The following is a 6,936-nucleotide window of genomic DNA, read 5'->3' as shown; positions in this document are numbered from 1 at the left end:
AGGGGAGGGGAGGGGAGGAGAAAGGAAAGAAGGTTGGTTATATGCCTGTAATCACAGCACTTGGGGGGTTGGGACAGGAGGATTAGGAACTTGAGGCCAGACTGGGCTACACAGTGAGACCGTGTCTCAAAGAAAAAAGAAGAAGAGTCAGGCATAGTGGTACCTGCCTATAACCTCAGCATTTGGGAGATGGAAGCAGGAAGATCAGGAATTCAAAGTCATCCACTGCTATATAGCAAGTTCAAGACCAGCCTGGGACACACGAGAGCTTGTCTCAGAGAAAGAGGAGGAAGGGGAAGAGGAGAAGGAGGAGGGAGGGAGAAGGAGGAGAAGAAGGAAGGGCAGAAAGATGGGGAGAGAAAGAGACAGAGCGGTCTCAGCAGACATGGAGATCCTGCTACAACCAGAGGGGCCAAATCACTGACTCGGTACTCTCTATTCAATATGTCCTTTCTGTCCATCAAATGCCCCACCCATGCCTCCTGCTCCCCATTTCTCCAGCCTCAGATCAAGTTGCACTTCCTCCTCCTAGGATAGCCCAATGAATCCAGCCAATGTGATGCCAGCAACTTGACCCTACTTAGCTTTCCTTTCCGGGTCTGTAACAGTGCTTGCATTCATGAGAGCTCTTCAAGGTTGGTCTGGACATCAGACTTTCCCCAACCCAGTCTACACATCAGGCTCCCAGAAAACAAGGTTCCTTTGTTACATACCTACTCTAACAGTCACCTTAAAACTGCTTCCTGAAAAGCCTTTTTATTCTCTGCCTCCAGTTTGGGGTTTAGGGATTTACTTTATTTTGTGGGTGTATGCAGTGCTGGAAATCCAACCCAGTTTCAAGCATGCTAGGCAAGAGTTCTCAAGGCTGGAGATGCAGTTCAGTGATAGAGCACTTGCCTTCCCCGGTGAGGGTCTGGGCCTCAGTGGTAGAGTGCCTGCCTGCCATGTATGAGGCCCTGGGTTCAATCTCTAACACTGCAGAATAGCAACAACAAAACAATGGGAAAAACCATCCATATAATTGGGCTTGTTTCCAGCTAGCTCAGTTTAGAGATTCAAACACAATAGATCTACACTAAAATTTGTGGCCAAAACTTCAGCTGAGGATCAATAAGATAGGTCAGTGGTAAAGGCACTTGTTGCCAAGTCTGACTTACCTGAGTTCAGTCTCTGAGACCCACATTGTGGAAGGAGAGAACAGACTCCTGCAAGTTGTCCTTTGACCACAAGAGAATGCCCACACTCACACACATATACATCACACACATAAATGCAATGAATAAATAAGTAAATAAATAAATGCAAATAAAACTTCATTCAGCTGGTACTCTTTCCTCTTTTGCCTTACTCTCTTGTTCAGGTCTGCTTTGGGTTCTTCAGTGGGTGACTGGCATCATGAAGAATTCAGGGACACTGGGACCCAGATATAACCTCCTTACACCCCGAAAATGTGACCAATTCCAGGCCTCAGGCTGAGTCTGAAGAGTGACCCATTTATAAGAGATTTTTCTTTTTAAAAACTTACAAGTAACTCTACACAAAAATTGCTCACAAAAGCAGGACAAGAGAGTCCTAATTTTGCAATATACAGTTCAAAAGCCATCCACCCATGCTGAGAAGGCTCAGGGGAAAAGAAATCTTCAAACGACTCCCTCACCAAAGAGAAGATTTGTGCAAGGAGCTGCCCCACTTAACAGGTTCTTGGGTCTCCCCAGATATTGTCAAGATCAAGATGGCCAGCGACCTCAAGGCCACCACACAGCGTGAGGCCTGCCTGCCCCTTTTGACTTTGCTTGTCCCCCTTTCCTTAGACTTTCAAAGATTTTCTTCTTTTCTCTATTTCTTTAGAGATGAAAAACTAACAAGATCTGCCCCCTCCCAGTCACCACCATTACAGATATATATATATATATATATACATATATATATATGTCATGCAATGCTCGTGATATAAATCATAGGGTGGAATTGTTGATCTGCCCATGGGCAGGCAATGAACATGAATGTGGTAAACCCCTCCATGATAAAAATATTCTGTAAAGATTACATCTATCAAGACAACATGACCTGTTTTCCAAACTTTTTCTTCGGATATGGGGTCTTGTTATATGGCCCAGGCTGTCCTTGAACTCACAATTCTCTTGCCTCAATCTGCTCAGTGCTGAGATTACAGTTATGTGTCACTGTGCCCAGCCTAATCTTGGGTTTTTGTTTGTTTTTATTTTGTTTTGAGACAGGGTCTTTGCTATGTCACCCAGGCCAGCTTTGAACTTACCATATAGGCATCGTCCCCACCTGCAATGCCACCAGATATCATTTTGAGTCTGATGGAGTTTATTTCAAAGCAAACTTGAGAGCCTGGAGAGATGGCTCAGCAGATAAGAGCACTGGCTGCTCTCGTGAGGACCCAGGTTCGGTCCCAGGCACCAACATGACAGCTCCCAACTATCTATAACCCTAGTTCCAGTGGCTCCAACACCCTCTTCTGGACTCTGCAGGCATTGCACAAATGTGGTGCACATATATACATGCAGACAAACATACACATAAAATAAAATAAATGTTTAAACAAATGAATAATAAAAGCCAAACATGGGCCTTGAAATGTAGCTCAGTTGCCTAGCAAGCAAGAAACCCTGGGTTTAATTGCCAGCAACACTTAAACCAGGAGTGATGGCTCATATCTGTAATACCAACATTCAGGTGGTATAGGCAGGACATTCAGAACTTCTAGGGCATCTTCTGCTGCCTAGCAAGTTTGAAAACAGCCTTGGCTACATGAAACCCTGTTGTCATTGTTGTTCTAAAAAAAAAAAGGTGGTGGAGGAGAAGCACCAAATTTATTTTGGGTGCTGTGAAGTCTTTAAAAAAGTTTAGATGGGGGGGCTGGAAAGATGGCTCAGCAGTTAAGATTACTGGGGCTGCTCTTGCAGAGGACCCGGACTCAACTCCCAGCACCCACATGGTGGCTAACAACTGTCTGTAACTTCAGTTCCAGGGGAATTGGACACCTTTTTCTGACCTCCAGGGGCATTACATGACACAGGTGCACTTACATACATGCAGGCAATACACTCATACATATAAAATTAAAATAATAAATAAAAACATTTATTAAAAAAGTTTAGGTGGACCAGCAAGATGGTTCAGTGGGTAAAGGTGCTTGCTGCTAAGTCTAACAACCCAAGTTCAATCCCCAAGACCCCACAAGGTGAGGGGAGAGAATAAACTCCCACAGTTATCCTCTGACCTCCATACATGCACACACACACACAAACATACACACATGCACAAACACATACTCAGTTATGGTTCTGGGGGCTGAGAAGGAGGGCCAGCAGCATGCCACCGTCAACATCTACTCAGCTTCTACTGAGGATCTTGTGCCATTTCAACTCAGGGAGGAGTGGAAAGGCAAATGAATGTGTGCAGAAAACAGAAAACAGGGAAGGTAGGTTCCACGCATAATCTCTCTGTGTCTCTGTGTCTCTGTCTCTCTCTCTCTCCTCTCTCTCTCTCTGTGTGTCTCTATTTATTTATTTGTTTGTTTATTTATTTATTTGGTTGGTTGGTTTTTGGTTTTTGGTTTTTTTGAGACAGGGTCTCCCTATAGCACCAGTTGGCTTGGAACTCACTATGTAGACCAGACTAGCCTCAAACTCCCAGAGATCTGCCTGTCTCTGCTTCCCAGGTGCTGAGATTAAAGATATGTGCCACAGGCCTGATAAGATTTGTTTTATTTTTAATTACATGTATATGAGTGTGTGTGTGTGTGTGTGTGTGTGTGTGCAATGCCTGTAGAGGCCAGAAGCAGGTGCCAGATCTATGGAACTGGAGTTACAGACAGTTGTGAGTTACCATGGGGGCCCTGGAAACTGAACCCAGGTCCTCTGAAAGAGCAGTCAGTGCTCTTAACTGCTGAGCCAACTCTCCAGTCCTCACAACTCACTGTCAGTAACTAATCCAGCCCAAAAGAAAAAGAAAAAGACATAATCCCCTTAATGACTACATTAATTACTTTTCCATTGCTATGACATGATGCTATATCTGACAGAAGCAACTTAGGGAAGAAGGGTTTATTGTGGCGCACAGTTTGAGGACACAGTCCATCACGGTGGGAAGGCATGGCAGCAAGAGTGTGAGGCAGCTGCTCACATCCCATCCACAATCAGGAAGCAGGGAGAGATGGATGCTGGTGCTTAGCCTCCACCTCCACTTACACAGTCCAGTACCCCATCGAGGGAATGGTGCCACAGTGAACAAGTTTTCCCACCACAATTACTGCAATCAGAATAACCCCACACTGGGATGTCCAGAGCCCCATCTCCTGAATGATTCTAGATTGTGTCAAGTTGGCAATCACACCTCACCTCCTAAGGGCTCCACAGCCTTCAAAACAGCTCCAAAAGCTGGGGACAGAGTGCTCAAGATATAAACCTGCAAGAGACATTTCAGAATCATAACTATACCCTAATCACTTCTTAAAGGCCTCACTTTACAAATTGTCACATTGAAAAATTAAGGTAGGGATCTGGGGGGACCCACACTCAATCTGTAGCAATAATCATTTATGGATCACAGCAGGAGCTAATCAGCAAACAATATTCTGGACTACAAATATGATGGGCCAAGCATGAGGAATCCTCGGATGCCCAGAATCCCTGTAAAATGCTGGGTGCAGCAGAGCACGTCTGTAATCCCAGTTCTTGGGAAGCAAAGACCAGTGAATCTCTGGAGCTCATTGGCTAGCTAGCCTAGCCAGTTGGTGACTCCAGGTTCAGAGAGACCCTCTCTCAAAACATAAGGTAGATCTGGGCATGATGGCACACACCTTTCATCCTAGAACTCCAGAGGCAGATCTCTGTGAGTTCTAGGCCATGTGGTTTATACAAGTTCCAGGACAGCCAGGGTTATACAGTGAGATCCTGTCTGAAAAAACCAAACCAAACCAAACCAACCAAAGGTAGAGGAACCAGAGAGATGTTTCAGTGGTTAAGAACACTTGCTACTCTTGCAGAAGGCCTGGGTTTGGGTCCCAGCATCTGTGGCAGGTGGCTCACAACCACCTGTAACTATAATTTCAGGGGATCTGATGCCCTCTTCTGGCCTCACAAGTCACTGCATGCACATGATGCACATATAGACAAGCAGGCCCAAACATACACATAAATTTTAAAAATGAATTTAAAAATAAAGGAAAAGGTGGAGAGCCAGTAAGATGGCTGAGCAGATAAAGGCACTTGCTACCAAGCCCAATGACCCAAGTTAGATCCCTGGGACCCATATAACAGAAGAACAGAACATATTATCTTTTAAAAATATTTTTTGCTTATTTTTACTTCATGTGTATGAGTGCTTTGCCTGCATCTATGTAAGTGCATCACATACATGTCCGCTGCCCAAGGAGGCCAGAAGAAGACATCAGATGCCCTGTAACTGGAGTTAAGGACAGTTGTTAGCTGCCATATGGATGCTGGAAACTGAACCCAGGTCATCTGTAAGAGCAAACAGTGCTCTTAATGACTGAGCCATCTCTCCAGCGCCCCCATCCCTTTTTTTAGACAGTTTCACTATGTAGCCCCAGCTGTCCTGGAACTGGATATGTAAACCAGGCTGGCCTCAAACTCACAGAGATCTGCCTGCCTCTGCCTCCCAAGTGCTGGTATTAAGGACACATGCTACCATGTCCAGCAAGAACAAATTCTTGAAAGTTGTCCTCACCTCCATATTCCTGTCATAACATTTTTACACACACACACACACACACACACACACACATACAAAATGTAATTTCTTTTTTTGTTCTTTTTGAAACAGGGTCTCCCTGTAGCCCCAGCTGTCCTGGAACTGGATATGTAGACCAGCCTGGCCTCAAACTCATAGAGATCTGCCTGCCTCTGCCTCCCAAGTGCTGGGATTAAAGGTGTGCACCACCACACCTGACAACAATGTAATTTTTAAAATTTAAAAATTAAGAAATACGGTGGAGTGAGGTCAAGGAAAATACCAGACATGAACCTCTGACCTCTATATGCACACATGGACAGACATGCAAGCAGATGTGCATGTACACATCCATGTGAACATGTACACATACACACACAGCCATTCTGGGTGACGGGAAGAAATAAAAGATGTATGTGACACCATCCCCAAGGAGACTGCAAACCCAGCTGAAGCCATAAGGCTGACTCACAGCATCAGTGGAGAATACAGGGTGAGGAAATTTACCAGGCAGTTCACAATGACATGAACAGAAACCAACTCTGACTCACTAAAACACAGCAGGAAAACGGGGAGCTTAGAGAATTTCCGGGGGAGGGGGGCTGGCGAGATGGCTCAGCAGTTAAAAGCTTACACTGCTCTTACAGAGGAGCCAAGTTTTGTTCCCAGTACCCACTGCAGGCAGGTCAAAACTGGCTGTAACTCCAACTCCAGGGGATCCAATACCCTCCTCTGGCCCCTGTGGGCACTGCACTCACATGCACATACAGACATATGCACACTGGGCGTGGTGGCGCACACCTTTAATCCCAGCACTTGGGAGAAAGAGGCAGGCGGATCTCTTCGGATCTCTGTGAGTTCAAGGCTAGCCTGGTCTACATAGTGAGTTCCAGGACAGCTGGGGCTACAGGGAGACCCTACCTCAAAAAGACCAAAACAAAACAAATACCCAGACACACACACACACACACACAAATTTAAAGTAATGAAAATAAATCTTCAGAGAAAGAAAATTTCCAGTACAACAGTGAAATAAAGTCCCGTGTGAGAAGCAATGCCCAAAGAGACCTGTGCCTCCCCACATGTTTCCTCACTGAACAAGGGACACTGTAGTCAGTCCTACTATCCTGTTGCTCAAGGAATTTTACCCTCTGACTCTGTGATAACCTAACCTACCTGCTGTTGCCCCATTCATTCTCTAACCCAAAGTCC

This window comes from Nannospalax galili, unplaced genomic scaffold (genome assembly GCF_000622305.1).
Source record: "Nannospalax galili isolate Female #2095 unplaced genomic scaffold, S.galili_v1.0 scaffold675, whole genome shotgun sequence".
NCBI classification, from domain to species: Eukaryota; Metazoa; Chordata; class Mammalia; order Rodentia; family Spalacidae; genus Nannospalax; species Nannospalax galili.
This window is presented reverse-complemented; position numbering follows the sequence as displayed.